The 20,021-nt window shown below is 42.8% G+C and overlaps 1 pseudogene across 1 annotated transcript; it reads left to right on the plus strand.

Moving 5' to 3' along the window:
• Positions 1–973: 973 nt before the first annotated feature.
• On the plus strand, positions 974–19,033 carry LOC309890273 (delta-1-pyrroline-5-carboxylate synthase-like; annotated as a pseudogene). Its single transcript has 11 exons — positions 974–1,072; positions 1,541–1,685; positions 3,937–4,010; positions 4,243–4,345; positions 5,447–5,673; positions 13,687–13,824; positions 13,934–14,129; positions 14,488–14,609; positions 16,398–16,584; positions 18,130–18,216; positions 18,828–19,033. The product of its transcript is annotated as a delta-1-pyrroline-5-carboxylate synthase-like (transcript).
• The last annotated feature ends 988 nt before the right edge of the window (positions 19,034–20,021 follow it).

Consider the following 20,021-nt stretch of genomic DNA (forward strand, 5'->3'; position numbering starts at 1 on the left):
TGTTAGGGATGGGTTTCAAGTCAGTGCAGCGGAGGGCCAGGACCCAGCGTCCTGTAGCGTGTTTTGACCCGTCAGCATGGCCTTTTGGTTCTCAGATAGCCTACTCAAGTATGTGATTTTTCCTGCAAGTGATAAAGTGATATTATTACATTGAATTGGTTTTCTTTGGCATGTTGTGCTGTGCTTTTTTTTTTTTTTTTTTTTTTTTTTTTTTTTTTTTTTTTTAATGCTCCTGGATTTTTCTTTCTATGTAAAGAAAGGTTTGAGCTAATTTCAGTTGAAAAAAATCCAGTTACTTGCTTGGTCATATTGTCCTTTCAAGATTAAAAGCTGCAGCCTAAGCATGCGGAACGTTGCTTCTAGAAACAGCCCGATTCTCTTGTCTGCACTCTGCATGCTGTTGAGCTAAATCAGATTAAAAACAAACAAACGAACAAAAACACGCCAGCTGCTGCTCCTTCTGTGCTCTCTTTCTACTTTCTTGTGCTTTGCCCCTTCCCTTTCCCAGGTGATTGGGCTTGGGTGCTGGGCGCGGCCAAACGGTATATGAGCCCCAGGTATGCCATCAGAGAGCTCCTTCTGCCTGGGCTGCTCTTTGGGGTAAGTGCTTTGTTTTTCCTTCAGTCAGTTGCAGGGCTCTTTAGGTGGGTCAGAGTCTACGGACGGACTGATGCGTTTCCAAGTAGAGAGCGGTACGCACGTCTTTTTGAGGTGGCAGCTAGTAGGATCTGTTAGAATAAACTAATGTAGTACTAGGTGCCTTTATTGCATGCAGTTCTTTCTCAGGTGAGTCACTGTTACGGCATGTTTACGGGTAGGATGTCAATGTTAGTTTGTGTGTTTGCTCTGCTGTGTCTGTGGGGACACGCTGTGCTTGGCTGGGAACCTGGGGCGGAAGTGATGTCAGGGCCTGTCTTCAATCAGGGCGGAAGCACTGTGTGATTGGCTTGGAGGAAGCCAGGGCAGAAGCAGCATGCAGGGCTTGCCGGCGCCATGGGCAGAAGCTGTCGGGGCAGGCCGGGACGCCGAGGAGGGGTGGCGCAACGAGGTTGGTGGTCGGTGGCGCGCCACGGTGGGCTGGATAGGGAGGGGGCGAGGCGGCGGGTGGTTGGTGGCTTCTGTGGAAATGGCCCTTGTGCGGGGTGGGGGCGGTGCATTCAGAGGAACCTTGACAGGCTGCAGATAGGGGCAGGCAGGAACCTTTTGAAGTTCAGGAGAGGGAAATGCCAAGCCCTACCCCTAGGGAGGAACAACTCTATTGAGCAGCACTAGATATCTGGGTACTAAATAAGCATTTCTTCATGGAAGGGGTGGTTAGGCATTAGAACAGGCTGCCCGGGGAAGTGGTAGAGTCCCCATCCTTAGAAGTATTCAAGAGACGTGTGGACATAGCACTTAGGGATATGATTTAGTGGTAGCATTAGGTTGATGCTTGGACTTGATGGTCTTAAGGGCTTCTTCCAACATAAGAATTCTTGTGGAGGATGGGGATTCAACTAACAAGTGCATTTTTGGGAACTGGCTCTCTCCTTCACTGTAGGTGACAGCAGCTTTGTGGGCCCTGCGAGGAGGCACCTCTGTAGTGATTGCAAATGGAGTCCACCCGAAAATCTCAGGTCATGTCATCACAGATATTGTAGAAGGGAAGAAAGTTGGAACTTTGTTTTCACAGGTAAGACCTGCAGGTGAGTACGGAAGTAATATGTACGCTGGGAGCAGTAGAGATTCCCTGGAAGTTTAGGGTTGAAATTTGGCTAGGCCTGCCTGTTCAACAAATGGGAAACTATGCTCTGCTTGACAAGCGGCTTTGGAAAGGTAAGTTTCAATGTTGGAATGGAACATCTTGAATCCTCTGCTTGGGTTCCTTCCAGCTGATGACTTGCTGCATCAGCCTTGCATTCAGAGAACTAAGTAGAATTTGTCTTGTTTTCAGTCTTAGAGGTTATCGTCTCTTATTGATGATTTCAGGCTGAAAGCATGCATATAGAATGTAGTGCTGAACTAAGATAGTGTGCGGTTTCATTTTTTATCCTAGGTTCTTCTTATGACTCAGTCTTTTGTTACTGTATGTAGCAATGTTTTCCTGCCTGTGTGTTGCTGTGACAATGTAACAAGGGCCGCAGAAAGTCAGACCAAAGATCTGTGATCTTAGCAGAATAGAACAAGTATAGAGTGATACTCGTGACTTGCACTGTAAGACAAGCAAACGCCTTGGAGTATAAAAATGCTTAATGGATTTCTTGTAAAAATTGGCCATATCCTTTGGACCGAGGTAAACACTTAGCATCCATGGGTCACAGGAGTCACGAGCCTTAACCAGGTATTGTGTGTAAACTCTGGAGCTAGCACTATGTGAAGAACTGCTTGCTTTACTTTGTGTGTGCTTGTGGGCAGGAGGAGTGAAAGTTGCTTCCTGCTAGCTTTTGATGCCCCCACCTTCTGTATGGAAAGAGAACGTGGGTGATCGATCTCTGTTCAACTTCTATGATGAGACATTGTCTTTTCCCTCATTGCTTTTTCACATGAAAAAGGTGTTTTCTTAGTCCTTTTCTACAGAAACTGTTCCAAAGATCTGTCGATCCCTGTTTCTCTTGGCTGAAACGGTTTTTATTCTACTGTGACCTTTTCAAGGTGAGCGAAAATAAAAGTTTGTGTAGCGTCCGAGATGCAAGTGAACCTTCAGTTTATGAGATAGCAAGGCTAACTTTGAGTTTTGATTAGATTGTGGATGGTTTTTGTTGCCTTTCCTAGGCCTTCTCCAAAAGCTTAAACAGGGAAGTTGCTGTTCAACGCTGATGAGCATTGAAGTGATGTTTTCGTAGGATTATGTGCACTACCAAGGCCTGATTTCCCCTTTTGTCTCTGCGTTGCTTCATGTTTATCTGCTGTGAATTGTACTTGCTATTTTGTTGCATAGTGGCTGCAAAGGAATCACAGGCTGGTTGAGGTTGAAAGGACCTCCAGAGGTCACGTGGTCCAACACCCCTTTTGTGTTCAAAGAACACAAAAATACACGCCACATTATAAAGTATGACCTTGCTTTAAAAAGCTGTTTTAACAGTCCTTCATTAAGTCTTATTAATCAAGTGTCCCCTAGTTCTTTTCTTACGCTTCCCACTATACCTCCTGTTATTTTCCTTACCGTGGGAATTCCTGCTCTGGCAATTTCTGTAGGACACTTCTTGAATAGAAGTCCGGGCATATTAGTCACATGCCAAGTCATCTGTTCTACAGACAATTTCAAGAGTTAAAAGTGAAAACGTAGCTTATCCAGGAGCTCCTTGAGAACTCCTTAGTGAAATGCTGCCTGAGCCTTTTGACTTGTTACTTCAGTTTCTGTTTCAAAACTTGTTCTGTATCATTTCAGTTTGAGATGGATTCTTTGACATCCGTGCCAAGAAAAAAACCTCTCCTCTGTAGGAGCCCTTCAACGTACACAGAGCAGAGAGAGAGCAGCTATTGTGCAAGCTGTTGCTGAGGCTGGTTTTGGCTTCCTGTATTGTTTGCTCATTCCCAGGTTGTTTTGCAATCTTTTCTCTTTTCAGTAGTTATGTAATTAAACTTTTTCAAAGGATGCTTTCCTTTTTTTGCAGTAGCCTCCCACTCCCTGAGATGTAGCTGTCCTTGTATTCTTTTGCTCTTTGTCAAGTCTTCTTGTTACAGGTTGTATACTTGTTTGTCCCCTACGACATGGATGATCTTACTGAATCTCTGTGATGCCTTGAAAAGGGCTATGCTCGGGGACCGTGGCAGCATTTTGGTATCTGATACAAATTTTCCTGTTGTGGCATACAGTAAACTTCTTTGATATGTCTCTTAAGACCGTACCTGTTTTTCTGCTTTGAGTAAGGAGTTGAAAGTTGAAAGGTTAGTGTTCATTTCCTTCCACCTTTGTCTGCATGTCTTGTGGTTGCGTGTGTGTGTTTGTTTTGGCAGGCCCTACAGTAGAGCAGCAGGGTGGAATGTCTCGAGCCGGTAGCAGGACGCTGGCAGCTCTGCAGCCTGAGCAGGTGAGAGAACAGTATGTTCTCGCTCTTTAAGGCTGTGAACATGTGGCAAGTTTTAAAATACAGGTTTATAACACAAACGGGTCCTGGAAAAAATCAGCTGGCTCCAAGTATTCAGGGCATCAAGCCAGTGAGAAGATGTGTCAGTAGGAATGAGCTGAAGTGAGCCAGATGTCAAACACCATGGAGTTCGTGTAAGAATGCAGTTCAGACACTTTTCTCTTTCAGAGAGCAGAGATTTATTTATTTTTTTTATCATCTCGGTGACTTATTAACTGATCAGAGAGAAGAAATTCTCTTGGCAAACAAAAAGGACTTAGAAGAAGCTGAAAATAAAGGTAATATTACGGGTCCTTTCATGGAACACCTGTTGTCATGAGCTTTTCTGGGCCTCAAAGGAAAGGAGCAGAACAAGAGTAGTCTGTCACCTGCAATTGGATATTATGGCCGTCACAGATTAGGGAACCCAGGACTTTGAGAGCTTGTCAGTGTAAGCAGCTGCAGCTTCCGTAAGAGCTGTCTCTATCAGAGAAGATGGAGAGAGAGGCCTTTGAAAGCAGCAACCCACAGCATTGTTTAAAAAACTAAAAATAGAACAGTGTTTTCTTTTGCCAAAGGAGGCTCACTTTAGAAATTAAATCTAGCAAGGATCTTCCCTGTTATCATCATGCATGAAATAGCATGAATATTCTCCTGGGCTGGTTAACGTAATGTTTGGCCCCTGTGGGGAAGGTTGTTACTTAAAAATGATGCTTTCCAGAAAGAACCACCTTACCTTCTGACTGAGGAAAGTACAGTTCAGGCAGCACAGACTAAATCCATTCTTTTGTGTAAGAGTGGTGCGTGAGGAAGCTGGTCTTGGGTTAGAAAATGTGTGGAACTGGCGCATCACAAATTGTGAAGTTCAGTAAAAGGCATACGGCAACCATTTTGTACTGAGGAGAATGCCTGGAGGGACATTTCTGAGTAAACTTCCTACCTGAACGTGTTCAGACTAGAAAACTCCGGCAGCTCTTGCCCAATCTGAAATGCTATGCGTTCCTTTGCTCTTTGGGATTTCTATCTGTGAAATAGAAAGAGGCAATTACTGCGCAAACCTTCCAGGAATATTGCAAGGGTAGAAATTGGTAAGAAATTCAGGTACACGGTTGTGTAACGGTACTAGAAATAGGACAAACTTTGTCTTTGCGGATGTTACTTCATATACAAATCATTCATATCGTATTAGGTGTATATGTGATGGTAGGTGAAAGCGTTGTCAAATTGGAGCAGTTTGATTGTAGCTACTAAACTTAATGCTTTACATTGTTCATCTTAGGTAGGTTTCTTGCTGCGGCGTGGGAAACAGCGGCTTTTTTTCCTGGTTTGACCATTAGGTCACTTTTTCTTGAAACTAGCCAGATAAATCTATCTTGAGCGCAATTTTTTCTTTCTTCTAGGAAGATTGGCACTTCCTTTGTTGAAACGTCTCAGTCTGTCTACATCAAAGCTGAACAGCTTGGCTGTTGGGCTCTGTCAGATTGCAGCATCTTCACAGGACAGCGTCGGCAGCATAGTTCGGAGAGCACGCATAGCAAAAGATCTAGAGTTGGAGCAGGTGACAGTGCCTGTTGGGGTCTTTCTTGCGATTTTTTTGAGTCCCGTCCAGACTGACTGTCTTCCACAGGTATGTGAGGAGGGCAGAGAGATCTTTGATAATAAAAGTGTATTTCTACTGGTGAGTTATTGGAAGGCTGCAAGAAGTCTTGCCTCAAAAGACTTCTGCTTGTATTCTTCTGAAATGAATTCTGCTGTCATCCCATTTTTTTTTTTTTCCTACAGAAAACTACAGTCTTCTTGGGACTTGCTTCTGCAATGCTGAGAGTTATTCCGCGTTGGTTTTTGATACCCAACGTAGAGAAGGAGTTAGCTTACATTCAGGTGGTGCAATTTCTGCCCGTGTCTTATCACATAGCTTCCCTGCTTAACTTGCAACTTACAAGGCTCCTACCAATGAGCACTTTTCTGTCCATGCTGACTACAGCTGAATTGCAGGCTACGATTAAACATCAAATGTTTAATATAGGTCGTTAATAACAAACTGCAACTGTTAAGAATATATGCTGACAAGATCAGCACGAAGTAGAAGTTCTAGGCTCTGAGTGGTCTGTCCCATACTGATACTGCATGTTTGCACTGAGGCAGAATGATATCTTTCCACAAGCGTGTAAAAGCTAAGTCTAGGCTCTTACTGCCGGTATCTTTAGCAAGACTGATTGAGCGTTTCTCTAACATATGAGCAAGTATTTGAGGAGCAAGGGATGGGTATGGGCACTTAAAAAGAGACTGCCGAAGGGCAGCTTCACAACTGAATTTTGTGAGTGTTTGTCCTCGTTCCATACTGAAGGGGAGTCTGCTCTAGGCAAAGTTCATGTGAAAGGAAAAGGCAGTAGTCTCCCTTTCTGCCATTATTGCTTCCTTGCTGCTCGCTCTGTTCTTCATAGAAAACCAGTATGTTTCCTTGCCAAATTCTAGTCTGCCTTCCTAGACTCCAGCCTTTGCCTCCTGGGTGTCTTGCCTTGCCTAGCCAAACTCTCCCATTCTCCTCTTCTTTATCTCATTTGTTTTATCAGGCTGATTCTTACTGGCTTCCCACCCTCAACCCCCCCCTCCCCCCCCCACCTTTCTTTTTTTTTTTTTTCTTTTTTTACAGACTTAGGATGACTTGTCTTGTTACTTTTCTTCCTGCCAGCCCCCATCCTCAAGTTCTCCGATGTAACTTCAGAGGATCATCCTTGATACCTCTGCATCTGAATAATATGGTTTCTCTCCCATGCTGTAGCTGATAGTAGGATGGACTCTGAGTGCAGAGGAGAGGTTGCTTCCTCCATAGTTTACTATTGCATCTCATACTGGTTTGGGTAAGCAATTACCGAGGAAATTTGACTTCTCCATGGAGTAGTGTGTGCCTGATAGCTAGCTGGAGATAGCATACACGGAATTGAGTCAGTGCTCAGAGTTCAGTCTTGAGTTGCAGTAAAGGTGAAACAATTGCAGACTAACAGTTTACCTTCTAGTGAGCTGCGAAGCGAGTGCGGAGTTCCGATCCGCGGTTCCGTATTCTCCGTGAGGGGAGCGGCCGGAGACGAACGAAGTGCGTGACAGACCAAAAAGAAGTGCTGTTTTCACCAAGTTTTGATTGGTGGTGCCCAATATGTGGGCCTGGCAGTGTATCTTGTGATCCTATTTTTGCTCTTACATGCTTTGAGTGTGACAAGAAAAAAAGGCGGGAGCGTTATCTAAGTAACTAACAGTTTAGAAGTGTTGGTGTATTTGCTGTGGCGTTTGGTCAGTTTGCCAAGTACTGGAGAGGTGGAGGGGGCTGACTGATTATCAAAGCGGTAGAACGGAGAGAGTCCTTTCTGTGGTGGTTTGGGCTTGAGCCCTGGCAATTTGGTAAGAAGGGGGAGAGTGAATTTATTTAGGTGTCAATGCCTTTTTAAATGGTATTTATTGACGGATACACAGGAGTGATTCCTTGTTTTGTATGGGCTTATTAACAAAGTGCATGAGAAAACTTGGCATTTGGCTCGAAATTCGGTCCTGTTGAAATGTAAATTTTGTGGAAAAGGTGGTAATGTTTGTCTAGAAGATGAAAGGCTGAGTGCTTCAGCTCTTTTCCTGAAGTTCCATGGATTTATGATTGGAACATGGAACGGGGCTCCTTAATAACCTGAAATAGTAAAGTTTGTATGCGGGAAGAGGCATTTAATCCCGGAGAACTGGGACATTTGGGAAGAAGATTAGGAAAAGATAGTAAAAACCCACAGTAAAAAGGTTTGCGTGGAAATTGAAACAAAGGACAGTAACTAATAAGGAATAGTAATAAATAAATAAAAGGGAATGGAAAATCAAAGGAATGAGTAATATCCAAAACAAAGATGTTTTAAAGAAAGCCTCCTTGGGTGCACGCTGGCACATTCAAAGGATATTGTTAGAACTGGGAGCGCAGAAAGGAAGAGGACTTTCACTAAGTATTGCAATCAGTGGTGGCCACTATATAAGCTAAATGGCCACTTTATGGATCAGTCGACTATAACACTATCTGGCAATTCATGTTTTTGAGGAGAGAAGGAAAATAGGATGAAGTGTAGTATACTGATACGTTGTTTCAGCATCTTGGAGAGAAAAGGAGTGGAATTAATTGGCTCTTGACTGAGCCTTTGGTGTTGGTGTGAGAAAAGTACAGGCTGGAGAAAGATAAAGGAAGCGTTAAAAGAGTTGTCCCCGGTGTTAAAGGTGTGGCATGTAGTATTTAACAGAGCCCTTTGAAGTTGAATGAGCAGGGAAGGAGGATGTAGGAATGTTAATAGTTCTGCCTCAGCAGGAAGCTGTGTGTTTTTTTTTGTTTTTTTTTTTTAATAGCAAAACAAATTACGCAACGTTGCTTAACTTGTCAGAAGATAAATAAGAAAGTGTTTTGACAAGCAGCCACGGGAGGGAGAAAAACAGCTTACAGGCCTTTTGAGAAAGTACAAGTTGATTTCACTGAATTGCCCAAGGTAGGGAGGATAAAATATCTATGGGAAATAGCAGATCATTTAACACAATGGGTAGAAGCTTATCCCGTAGCTCGAGCTATGGCACAAATGGTGGTAAAAGCTCTATTAGAACACCTGATACCTAAATATGGGATAATCCAGTACATTGATTTTGATCAGGGCACACACTTTGCTTCTAAAATAATAAAATTATTATGTCAATCATTAGGTATTCAGTGGGAATACCATACTCCGTGGCACCCACAAAGCTCAGGGAAAGTAGAAAGATTGAATCAAACACTAAAACAACACTTGGCTAAATTAATGATCGAGACACAAATGCCCTGGATGAAATGCTTACCATTGGCACTTTTAAACATAAGAACTAAACCACACAGTGAGAGCGGATTATCGCCATATGAAATGTTATATGGTATGCCTTATTCTCAAGGGATGCCTCTAGGAAAAATGTAGTTGAGGAGCGTAGCATCCAGAAATACGTAATTACCATTGGAAGGAGGTTACAAGAGCTAAGAGAAATTGGAATGATGGCTCAAACACCACCTTTAGGATTTGCTGTTCATAAGATACAACCAGGAGACAAGGTCTTAATAAAAACCTGGAGGGAAGAATCATTGAGCCCCCGATGGGAGGGACTGTAAGTAGTAAGTTTTACTTACTACTGAAACAGCTGTGAGAACAGCGGAAAGGGGTTGGATCCACAGATCCAGAATAAAAGGACCAGTAACTACCGAAACCTGGAGGGTTGAGTCCACTCCTGGGGAACTGAAACTAAAGCTAAAGAAGAACTCATATTCTGGCAATGAGGCTCTGCATGAATTAAGGACGCCAAATAAAGGGGACAAGCCTAAAGGGAGGAAAGGGAGAAGGCAAGACCGGGGCAGGACCCTCCACTGCAGTGTGTATGGTCTACCGAGGGAGGCGATGGGTATTGACTGCCGAGTGAGAGGGCCTCGACCGGACTTCTCCCACACTAAGGTGAGGTTGTCCCGAGAAAATAACGTAAGAACTTTTCTTTTTAAACCCATATAAAATTGTGATTCGTTTTCCAGGAGCTGGATCACCCCGGCAGGCTGAACGGTATCACAAGCCCAAATTGACCCTGAAAGTGGGCCCAACCCCTTGATTGAAGGCGTCTTGCCTATTATGATCCAGCTACATGGGCAGAAGACGGATCCTGGGGCTATAGGACCCCAATATATATGCTTAATAGAATAACTAGGTTACAAGCTGTAATGGAAATAGTTGTAAATAAAACCGGAGGTGCACTTGGCTTAATTGCAAAGCAAAATACCAAGATGAGGACTACTTATCTACTTATGTATCAAAATCGCTTAGCTTTGGATTATTTACTAGCACAAGAAGAAGTCTGTGGAAAATCTAACCTTAGTAATTGCTGTTTAGAGATTAATGATGAAGGTGTTTCTTCCTAGTAGCTGGTAGAATGCTACGTTTTGGTTTAGGATGAGAAGAGCGCTGATAACATGCTGATGTTTTAATTGTTGCAGAGCCGTGCTTACACCAAGCCAAGGACGTTTCAGCTTCTCACTGTCCTGCCAGCGAGCAGGCTGGGGGTGCAGCAAGAGCTGGGAGGAGGGCTGGACTGCTCGGGGTTAGGCTGGGCATCAGACAGCTGGGCATCAGCGGTGGTGAGCAATTGCATTGTGCATCACTTGTTTCATACACGAGTAGTAGTAGAACTATCATCATTATTGTCATTGTCATTATTATTATTTATGATTATTTATTATTGTTATTTTCTTGTCTTTATCTCACCTCACAGGCTTCACTTTCCCATTTCTCTCTCCCATCCCAGAGAGGGAGGGGGTGAGGTGAGTGAATGGCCGTGTGGTGTTTAGCTGCCAGCTGGGTTAAACCACAACAGAAAGAAAAGCTGTAAATGAACTTGTAAAAGAAATGAAGAAGATTGCACACGTCCCAGTTCAAACTTGGAATGGAATCGATCTAAGAAGATTATGGGAGGGGGCTTTACGGGCAGTGATTGTTTTGCTAAAATGAGGATGGTTGTATTGGGGATATGTGGAGAATTGTTAATAATCCCATGTTTAATACCTTCTATTACCAGGCTGATACACTCCAGTTATACAAGGAATGCAAATATCTGCAGTACCTGTTGTGGGAATAGGAATGTTGTTTTTGCAGAGTTACGTTGTTTAGAGGGCAGGAATGTGGTACTGAGATATGCTTACAGTGATAAGAAAACTTAGCAGGCGACCTTGTAAAATGCAGACAACCAGACTTCTTAGGACAATTAGGTGAAAATCACAGTGTCAAGTCAGACAAGTGAAGAAACATTACCTCTCCAAGCAGTAAAAATGTCAAAAGAAATTTGAAATTTAACAGGCCGGCAAGTGAAGGCCATGCATTGTTTGTGAAGCATCGGATAGATGGCGAACCTGGATTACCCAGTCAGTGGGGAAACAGGGGAGGGTCCTGTCATCAAAAAGTATATAAACTGTGTTTTGGAACTAGTAGGTGCGCTCTCCTGCTTGTGGGGCGCCCGCCATTGCAATCGCGAACAAATTACTTCTTCGCTGAGATCCTCGCCTGAGCCTAATTACTGGCTACGGAGTTTCTCACACTGTTGACCCAGAACCAGGGAGAAGAGAAAACCCATTGCCTGACGATAATAAAAAGAAAAGAATATCCAAAATTGATACCAATTTGGCAAGTATTGACTCGATTGGAAAGGAAAACACGGATCAATACCATGAAAAAAGAGATGGGGGACTGTGAAATATGTTCATCTGATTCGTGTCAATATGGAACAATGCTAGGGCCTCATAATGAAATGTGACCTTCTGTCTTACATCCCCTTGTATAAATAACCACAAGTCCAAGAGAAACAGAGTGGTTAGTGTATATAGTTCTTGTATCTTGCAAAAGAATGGTCTAGCAGTTTGTGTTGATAGAGGGTTTGAAGGGTAAACCTTGAGACTCGGGTCTGGGAGATAAGAGAATAGGGGGGAGTTTTTTGAGATAACTGCTGACTATTGCATGAGACACGACTTTCTGGCATCTGGCCCAGAGACTACTAAATAAGGGGAGGGGGGGGGAAGCTGAAGAACGACCGAAGGACAAAACTTGTGAGGAAGACTACGAGCCTTCAGTATGAGCGACCCTCAGAGGGACCACTGGAGACTGATACGCATGCATCCGTGGGATGGTTCGGGTTCCGGGAAACTAATTATAATACCCCTGCCTTTTCCAAAAGTGGTGATGAATATGTATTAGCCTAGGAGCATAAAAACCAGCCGCCTGATTTAACTGGTGTGCGTCTTCGTGGAGCAGAGACTCCCAGCGCACCCAGTGCTGTTTGCTTACCTCTGTTCCTTTAATAAATTGTAAACTTTGATTGTAACCCTATGCGGGACTCAGTCATTTATAACAATATACAATAGCATGTTTGTCTCTAATACTTACAAGGCGAAGTTCTGAGATCATATTTCACAGACTGCTTCTTACAGATTTCAAGAAATCCAATTGTTCTGAAGTATAGCCGTGCTCTATTACTATCTAAAGGGAACAAACTGTTTTCAAACCCATTACAGATTGGATTTTTTAAATTTATTTAAATAAGCTTGTCTCTGCAGCTTTCCTTTGTGATGCTGATCTTTGGAGAGTCAGATTCTTAACCAGATACAATCAAATTGCATTTTAATGTCTAGTTTTGTATGTTAAAGACACACAGTATCTGGGTACAGCAAGGTTCCACTAATTGACAAGGATCTTTCTGAAGTATTCCTTATTTTTTCAGTATTCTTTTCAAATTGTGGACAGCAGGATGAGGTAGAATATCAAACGTGGTGACTGTTTTTTACCCAGAGGACACTAGTAGGGAAAAGGAGTTGGTCTGAGTTGACCTTGACATGCTTAAGGGGTTGGTACATGAGAACCTCGTGAAGTTCAAGAAGGCTAAGTGCAAGGTTCACCACCGTCATCAAGGCACTCCCAAGAATGAATGCAGGCTGGTTGATGAGTGGATTGGGAGCAGCCCTGCAGAGAAGGACTTGGGAGTGTTGATGGATGAAAAGCTCTACATGAGCCAGCGATGTGCAGTTGCAAACCAGAAAGCCAGCCGTATTGTGAGCCACATCAAAAGTATGACCAGAAGGTCCAGGGAGGTGATTCTCGTTCTCTACTCCACTCCTGTGAGGCCCCACCTGCAGTGCTGCATTCAGCTCTGGGGACTCCAACATAAGAAATAAATGTGTTAGAGCAGGTCCAGAGCAGGGCCAAGAAGTTGACGAGGGCTGGAGGACCTCTCCTATGAAGACAGGCTGAGAGAACTGGGGTTGCTTAGCCTAGAGAAGAGAGGGCTCTGAGGAGACCTTATAGTGGCCCTCTAGTACCTGAAGCAGGCTTCGGGTAAGCTGGGGAGGGACTTTTTGTCAGGGAGTGTAATGACAGGACAAGGAGTAATGGCTTTAAACTAAAAGGGTAGATGTAGATTAGAATAAAGGAAGAAATTCTTTACTATGGGTGGTGAGGCACTGGAACAGGCTGCTTGGGGAAGTTGTGAATGCCCCATCCCTGGAAGTATTTAAGGCCAAGTTGGATGGGGCTTTGAGCAATCTGGTCTAGTGGGAGGTGTCATAGAATCATAGAATGATTTGTGCTGGAAGGGAACTTGAAGGTCATCTACTCCCCCCTGCTATAGGCAAGGACACCTTCTGGTTATAAACGTAAAATCAGCGTGATTAAACAAAAGGCTTCTGTATAAGAGAGCACAAGTAAAATGTTCGTCGTAGGAAGAGCTCATTAGCTACTTCCAGCCAGAATGATTAGGGATAAGAGTTCTTGCATCTGAAATAGTTTTATACAGCTAGCGAATTTGTGCCAGAGCCTATGTTCAGGGTTTCCTTTGACTTACTGCAGTCTCCCTTTGCCAGTAGTACCCTGAAGCTCAAGTTTGTTTCTGAAACGTTAAGATACTTCATTACTGGAGTTACACGTTCTGACTCGGAAAAAATTCTTGGTGCTGTATATTAATATTGAGTAAGTCAGCAGAATGCAAAATCCTGTTCTTACTCTATTTTGCAGATGTTATTCTCCCAGAGGAGTCAGATCACTTTGTTGTTGTTGTTGTTGTTGTTGTTTTAATTCCCTTCTGACAGGTGTCTTCTTTGGCCATAGCTAGCGGAAATGGCTTGCTAATAAAAGGAGGGAAAGAGGCAGCATACAGCAATCAAATCCTTCATCATCTGACTCAAGAAGCACTCTCCATTCATGGAGTCAAAGATGCAGTGCAAGTAGTAAGTGTCTAGAATTAAAGCAACAACTTTTGTGCTGTAGCATGTAGAAGAAGCACAGGCAGAGCTTGAGAATTCAGGCCATTGACTGTTTGTGTCACAACTTTCACGTGTGAATACAAGCAAGGAAGTGGAAGATGTCTGCCATTTGGAGAAGCTGGTAGATCTAATCATTCCACATGGGTCATCCCAGCTAGTCAGGAATATCCAGAAAGCTGCTAAGGGAATTCCAGTGATGGGACACGGTGAATGGATCTGTCATGTGTATGTGGACACAGATGCCAGCGTGGAGAAGGCCACATGAATAAGTAAGCTGTGAGAGGGTGACTTGGATACCATGAGTGTAACTGAACTACACATTTGGAATATGTGGTATGGTTATAATATTATTATTATTATTATATTATTATATTAATATATTATTATTATATTATAGTAATATATATATTAATATATTATTATAATAATTTATTATTATATATTATTAATATATTAATTATATTAATATAAAATATTATTATTATATTATTATTATAATTATTATATATTATTATAATAATATATATATTAATATATTATTATAACCATACGTAATAATAATTCACATGCTCTTCAAATTCTTTGTCATAAATGTTACGTAACCATTTGTTTACTCTTAAACCTCAGTCAGAGACTCAAAGTGTGAATATACTGCTGCCTGTGATGCTCGGGAAACACTCCTAATTCACTGAGACCTGCTGAGAACCCCGTTGTTTGATCAGATCATAGACACGTTGAGAGTAGAACAGGTTAGTCATTTATACTTGTGTTGGCTTTTGTTTTGTTTTATTTACTTGTTGTTCATTTTAGGAGCCCTTGGTCTTGCTGACATAGCCCTATGTAGTTTTATGATAACATAACACTTACGTTACCCACATGTCTCTTTGTACACCTTTGTACTCTTTTCGGAGAGCTTTCTTGGCTTCTCCATGCAACCCCAAGCTTTTGCATAGAAATGATCTGCGAGCAGCTTCTTTGGGGTGGCTGCATGCCATTGCTGGGATACAACTACTTCCTTTTACATAGAAAAAAATCATTCTCTGCCTTGGAAGAGCATTTCCCCAACCCTTTCTCTACTACTCTTAATTCTGACTTCCTGGCTGGCAACCTCCCGGACCCAAATACTATTCTGATTAAATCTATTAACTTACCTTCTTATGTCAGTCGTTTCCCATTTTATGTTTCTCCTCCTCTAATCTGCTTCATCCACATATTTTGAACATTTTGTCTCGCTTGCCTTTATTCCCACCCATTTTCCCGCCCATTATTTCCCCCTCCCACTGTTCCACAGGAACAAAGGCCACTGTCCTACATAATTGCTTTGACATGCGTAATGTTTTGTAGCAGAGATGCATCACGAGAGAAATATTTGTGAAGTACTTAAATTACACTTAAAACATGGATTTTTCACATAGCATTTCCATTTGGCAAATAGTGTATACAAGCAGTGATTGATGCAGGAAAACATGGAAAATAGGTCATGTTCCGATAATGTTAAAGTCATATTAAGAGAAGCTTGCCAGATAGCTAGTCAGGAGCAAGTCCTCACTCGCTTGTGTTTTCTTTTTGTCTTTGTTTTTTTTTTTTTTTTTTTAATGTCTGGTTTGGTTGTGTTTTGTTTTGTGTTTTTTTTTTTTTTTTCATAGAATACCCTGAGTTGCAAAGGACCCATGAGGACTACCAAGTTCAACCCCTAGCTCCACACAGGACCACCCAGAAATCAGACCATGCATCTTGGAGCGTTGCCCAAACACTTCTTGAATTCCAGCAGGCTCAGTGCTGTGACCACTGTCCTGGGAGCCTGTTCCAGTGCCCTGCCACCTCTTGGTGCAGAACCTTTCCCTAACATCCAGCCTGACCCTCCCCTGTCACAGCTCTATGCCATTCCCTTGGGTCCTGTCGCTGTCACCTGAGAGAAGAGATCAGCACCTGCTCCTCCACTCCTCCCACTCATTGTTAAGGTGTCTTAGCTGCTACGATTAAATTCAGAGATTGACGATGCATTAGATCTTCTTCATCAGGATCGTAAAATAACTGAAAGTCCTTGCCTTGTTTTGGGCCCAGTAACTCTTTTGTGTCTGAAACATACACTTTGGAGAGGGCTGGTGTCAATTTACAAAAGAAAAGGATAAAAACAGGTAAGGTCTTTTGTAGGGGAGACTTGCAAACCTGGAAATATCTGCCTTCCTCGAAACTCCCCTCCCCTCATTTTATATTGCTGACTTTGACATTATATGGCATAGGCTATCCCTTTGGTTAAGTTTGAATCGGTTGTGGTTATGTGCTCTCCTAACTTTTAGCAGACCCTCGACCTTCTCACTGTGGGGGGAGAAGAGAAAGCCTTGGAACTGTGTGAGCACTGTTTAGCAACAGCCAAAACAGTGGTTTGTTTAAGGCAAAAATCCAAAATGTAGCAGTATAGGGACTGCTATGAAAAAAATTAACTCTATCCTAGCTATACCCAGAACAACAAGCTGCACTTTTTGCCTGTTACGCATTGGTACAATCTACAGCACAAAATACTTCTGGTATTGCAGGTGAAGATTCATGCTGGCCCAAAGTTTGCCTCTTACTTGACGTTCAACCCCTCAGAAGTGAAATCTCTCCACGACGAATATGGGGATCTGGAGAGCTGCATTGAGGTTGTGGACAGTGTACAAGAGGGTGTCGAACATATCCACAAGTATGGAAGTTCTCACCTGGATGTTACCGTCACGGAGAATGGTTTGTGACCAATCTGTTCCCTTAAGCTTCTGCTTTGGTTTCACTGTGGGATCTTGTTATTAGCATAACTACTTACATTGCAGTAGTTTCTCTTATCTTGGTTCTGTAGTGAGCATAATCAGCTGGAACCCTATGAGCTAAATCTATCTGTAGTTGTGTTTAATTCAAGGAAAACATGTTGTGTGCCCTTATTCCAGGAGGTGAAGGCATGTGTTTGAGCAACTGGCCAACGACAAGTCAACGCATGCTCTTGTCAGGCAGATTGCTTTGTGTTCCTGTATTGTACAGACTTACCACATCAGACAGTTTTGCAGAAACATCTCCTGAATCCTGGAGACGTCTTTAGGCCTCCGAAGGAGGAAGAGGTGAGCTTCTATAGAGGGAATATGGGCTGTAAGAAAGATCAGACTATATACGTTTTGTCTTCCCAGGTTGCTTTTAAGCCTTGCAAACAAGGACCACAAGTGTTTTTCTCCATCTCTCCCAGTCCTCTATTTCCCAGTTCCGCATCTGTAGCGTAAAAGCTGCATGTATCTCAGTTCCCAGTTTCTTGCTCCTTTGATGCCGCGAACTTCTGTTCCTATGCGCCACTCTGTGCTTCTTCCACTCCTCTGCATGAGGTTTGAACACTCTGCCACTTCAAAACGTAGCTAGAACTGCTCCCAGCCAAAGGATGACTCTCCATACAAGGCTAAAACTTCTGAGAGTCAGCTACAGTAAGGTCATTTTGATTTGTGGCTCATCAGTGTGAGATTCAAGCAGGCATCTGTTTCTGTACCTTCTGCAGAAATTAAACGAGTAGCACCGAAAGGCATGCATTTGATACTGTAAGCCACTACCTGGTGCACTAGTGATTTACTTGGGTGTGTACTGGAGATAGAGTTCATCTTTAGCATTCGTCCCATTGCTCTGGGCAACTGACTTGCAGCTTACAGCCTTACAGAGAAAGGCATCCTCCAGAGTACTAAGGCTCGTACAACTCTGCTTGAGGTTGCTCCAGTCTCGCATGTTCTGTGTTGAACTGGGTTAGTTAGCTGACTTCATGTGGTGTTTCGGCATTCTCTTTCCCAAATACTATTTTCAGTATAAACTTAATATAGGACTTTCTATTAATTTCCATTAATTCCATTATGATAGGACTTTCCATGTTCTTTATAGAACAGTTCCATGTATCCGTTGAGCTAATGTAGAGCTGAACATGTAGTTTAACTGTCTGACTGCAAAATGTAGCTCGGGGCTGCTGTCACTTCTTCCCAGTCATACAACTATCCCTGTTTGCGAGGTCTAGGCTGTAGTAAGAATTAGACGTCTTTTCACTTCTTGTCTTTGCAAGCTTCTTGTAATATTTATAGTTGTGTCTATGTGATAAACATATTACGAAGAAGGTGTGTATGAACATGCTTTAATCCAGGCTGTTAAATACTGTCTGATAATGTTGCAGGTGAAAGTTCTGTTCTTGTATCTCTTCACGGTATGAGGCTGTGCCTATTGGACTGCATGATCACTCTGTACTGTATCCTATTTTCTTCTCTGCCTCTTTTTCAGAGAAAACAGTGGAGTTCTTCCTCCAGCATGTGGACAGTGCTTGGAATGCCAGTAACCGATTCTCTGATGGATAGAGATTTGTACTCTGTATGTGCCTGTGGTGTGCAGGCAGCTAAGCACCACAAAGCCGTTTGCTCCCTCAGCAGTGTGGGAGGAAGGAAAGACTGGAACAAAACTGAGTATCAGTTACCTAAGTAAACAGGTGCACATACTAGGAAGTGCAGAAGACAAGGGAAACATTAATTCCTGAGGTAGAAACTACTAGAAATCGCTGTAGCAGGCTTGAACATGCAGTGCTCTGTGTGTTAAAAAATTGTGTTTAGGGTTTTATAAGATCACGCAATAGTCTGTTTAAGAAGAGGAAAAACAAAAAAGGATATAAGAATGGAATCCTGACTAACTTAGTTCTTATTGTTCAAAGGGTAAACCCTCAAACAAATGTACGATGTATGTAAGACACACGTAGCTTTCTGGCTTCTTTCTCTCTAAAAGTGAAGCTGAAACTGACAGAAGTATAAACATTCCAATTTAGAATAAAGCTCCTCTGATCAGAACAGGTAAAAATAACTTCTGACACTTGGGGAGGAGTGAAGGAAGGGAGGTGAATGACTGCTTCTACATAAAGATGCAGGGCTATATAGTACAAAGTTGAATATCTTCTGAGGATCAACTACCTTTACCTTGTGTGTTTTCTACAGGTGATGAAGTTGGAATTAGTACTTCTCGTATCCATGCACGCGAACCAGTGGGAATTGAAGGACTCTGAACTACAAAGTGGTTACTGACAGGGGACAATCATGTTGTTTCTGACTTCTCAGAGCACGGGAGCATGAAGTAGCCCCATGAGAGCCTACCTCTCCCTCAGAGAAATACCGAGTACATTGAGAAAACTCATCAATAAAATGTTTATTGAAGACGTTCAGGCTTCAGGGTACTCTTTGGGGAAAGAGATTTGCTTTTCAGCTCTGAGATCATTGTTCTTGGTCATTGTGCAGTACAATGAATATGAAGTGATCCCATCCGTGACACGCGTTATTTGTTGCTGTCTCTTACTGTTTCCTTAGATAGTATCTGCAAACTGACCTTGCTTTTGCCAGAGAGGTTTCTTTAAAACATACAGATACCGTAAGGAAAAGTTGAAATATCTGCTGCGTTCTGTTCATGCCCTTGGTCCCCTCCAGCAAAGATGCCTGGTGGTAGAGTGTAAATTTTTTTCCCTGTCTTTAATCTGAACACCTGTCTTGGTGAACAAACTCGGTAGCTTTCCTTTAGTCACGTGACCACAGCAGCTCTTGAAAGCTCTAAAGCTTTAAGACACTTACTGTCTTTGTCTGATCACTCTGTGATTCCTATGCGTTTGGAACGTATATTTCATTAATGTTTTGACCAAGCAACCTTTTTTATCTAATTTCTTTGTATTTTTGACAACTGTAGATAAATAGCGCAACTGTATACGGTGTGAATTTTGTTACCTCTGTCCACCAGACATTTATTTCTCATGGGTTTTCTGTGAAATGTAATCCCTCCAAACCCGTCATCCAGATGCAATACTACCTTGAAGTTTAAAAGAAGCTCTGAATAAATGCTGCCTTTTGCGTACTGGAACAAAGGAACTCACGTGTGCATGCTGCAGCCAGGGCTCAGGGAAGCCCTCCATAGGTCAGGGTGGTTGGAGTGTCAAGGTGCATGGGGAGGGAGTGGAATGGTGCCACACTGCAAATGCTGGCAGGGCAGGGAGTGGGATGGGTGCAGCCTGCACAGGGACATTCTCTCCTGTGCATCCGTTTCTTGCTGCTAACTTGCCTCTGCATGCTTTGTTGACTGCTGGCGTGTGCGTGGTACTCAGGAGCCAACATAGTGGCACACAGGACCTATCCGGGCATCTGGGTGTC

This window comes from Aythya marila (genome assembly GCF_965140915.1).
Source record: "Aythya marila genome assembly, chromosome: Z".
In the NCBI taxonomy this organism is placed as follows: Eukaryota; Metazoa; Chordata; class Aves; order Anseriformes; family Anatidae; genus Aythya; species Aythya marila.